This window comes from Cebus imitator, unplaced genomic scaffold (assembly GCF_001604975.1).
Source record: "Cebus imitator isolate Cc_AM_T3 unplaced genomic scaffold, Cebus_imitator-1.0 Scaffold1409, whole genome shotgun sequence".
In the NCBI taxonomy this organism is placed as follows: domain Eukaryota; kingdom Metazoa; phylum Chordata; class Mammalia; order Primates; family Cebidae; genus Cebus; species Cebus imitator.
This window is the reverse complement of record NW_016108724.1, coordinates 4,208-6,400: the sequence shown is the minus strand read 5'-3', so window position 1 is coordinate 6,400 and position 2,193 is coordinate 4,208. Positions and strand designations below refer to the sequence as shown.

The 2,193-nt window shown below is 41.4% G+C and overlaps 1 long non-coding RNA gene across 1 annotated transcript in view; it reads right to left on the bottom strand.

Annotated features, from left to right (window-relative positions):
- LOC108299014 overlaps nt 1–1,393 on the bottom strand; it is a 7,404-nt gene extending 6,011 nt beyond the window's left edge. The window contains exon 1 of the long non-coding RNA XR_001822781.1: nt 694–1,393. This is a non-coding gene — a long non-coding RNA (uncharacterized LOC108299014). The remainder of the gene's footprint in view (nt 1–693) is intronic.
- Nucleotides 1,394–2,193: the final 800 nt, after the last annotated feature.

Below are 2,193 nucleotides of genomic sequence, written 5' to 3'. Positions count from 1 at the left end.
AATCAAGACAAATTAGACTACAGCAAAATTTAAAAATTCTGTGCTGCCAACAATATCACAAAGAAGGCAAAAAGACAACCCACAGAATGAAAGAAAATATGTGCAAATCATGTATCTGATAAGGAACTTGTACCTAGAATATATTTAAAACTCTTACAATTCAATAAGAAAATGACAAATAAATTAAAAAATGGGCGAAGGATTTGAATGGACATTTCTCCAAAGAAGATATACACATGACCAGCTGGGCCCAGTGGCTCACGCCTGTAATCCCAGCACTTTGGGAGGCCAAGGCAGGTGGATCAGCTCAGGTCAGGAGTTTGAGACCAGCCTGGTCAACATGGTGAAACCTCATCTCCACTAAAAATACAAAAATTAGCCCAGTGTGGTGGCATACCCCTGTAGTCCCAGTTACTAGGGAGGCTGAGGCAGGAGGATCACTTGAACTCGGAGATGGAGGCTGCAGTGAGCCAAGAACATGCCACTGCACTCCAGCCTGGGTGACAGTGAGACTCCATCTCAAAAAAATAAATAAATAAAATAAATTTAAAAATAAAATTAAAATGGCATTATTCATAATAGCCAAAAAGTGGAAGTAACTCAAATTGTCATAAACTGAAGAATGAATAAACAAAACGTAGTCTGTCCATATGGTGGAATATTTAGCAATAAAAATGAGTGAAGTACTGATACCTGGTACAACATGGCTGAACGTTGAAAACTTCGCGCTAAGAAGCAAGTCACAAAGGTCCACATAGTATGTGATTCCCTTTCCATGAAATGTGCAGAACAGGCACAGAAAGTAGCTTAGTGATTAGGGGCTGCAGGGAAGATGGAGAGTGACACTAAGTATATGAGGTTCTTTTGGAGGTAAGGAAAATGTTCCAGAATTAAATAGTGGTGATGGCTGCAGTCTCATGACTATACTAAAGAAAAAAAAAAAAAAACTGTACAATATAAATAGGCAAATTGTGTGGTATGTGAATTATATCTCAATAGAACTAAAAAATAGTAGTAGCAGCTAATACTTGTGGGGCACTTACGGGCTCTGGGCTAGGTATTTAAGGCACATTATTTCATTTAATTCTTCTACCAATTCTATGAGACAGGGACTATTACTATCTCCTATTTTACAGATGAGAAACCAGAGGCTTAGAGTGGTTACACAGCTTGCTTAATGTCAACACAGAGCCTAGCTGTGAGATGAGGTCTATGTGACCTCAAAGCTTACAGCCTTGACCACTTCTCATACCGCCTCTCATATCCAGTCCACTGCTAGGTTCTTCCAGTCTACCTGGCACCATTTCCTTTTTATTTATTTCATTTGATGTTTATTATTCATAGAGATGGAGTCTTCCTATATTGCCCAGGCTGGTCTAGAACTCTTGCCCTCAAGCAATCCTCTTGCCTTGGCCTCCCAAAGTGCTGGGATTACAAGTGTGAGCCACTGCACCTGACCTCCCTGTGTACGCGCGCGCGCGCGCGCGCACACACACACACACACATAAAATATATCTATGTATATTATGCTATATATATATATGTACAACATATTGGCTCCCTGCACATATAGAGATATATATATATATACACACACACACATATATATACACAAACACACTATACATATATATAGCATATACATATACATGTATATATGTATATGCTATATATATATAGTGTATACATACACTATATATAGTATGTGCAAATATATACATATATATATATGTTTGTTTGTTTGTTTTTTGAGATGGAGGCTGCTGTTGTCACCCAGGCTGGAATGCAGTGGCGTAATCTCTGCTCACTGCAGCTTCTGCCTCCCAGGTTCAAGTGATTCTCTGCCTCAGCATCCTGAGTAGCTGGGATTACAGGTGCCCACCACAGTTGGCTAATTTTTGTATTTTTAGTAGATGGGGTTTCACCATACTGATCAGGCTGGTCTCGAACTCCTGGCCTCAGCCTCCCAAAATGGTGCGATTACAGGGGTAAGCCACCATGCCCGGCCCCTGCACGTATTTCTGAGGCCCTTTACGTCTCTTCTGCCATACTCCTTCCCCCAACTCTAGGCCGCTCCACCCTAACTGGCCCGCAAACGGCTCCCAAGCATACCATATACTCCTTTCCCGCTTCCGGGCCTCACACTCAGCCTGTTGTTCCCACTGCCTAGAATGCTCTAGAATGCACTCCACA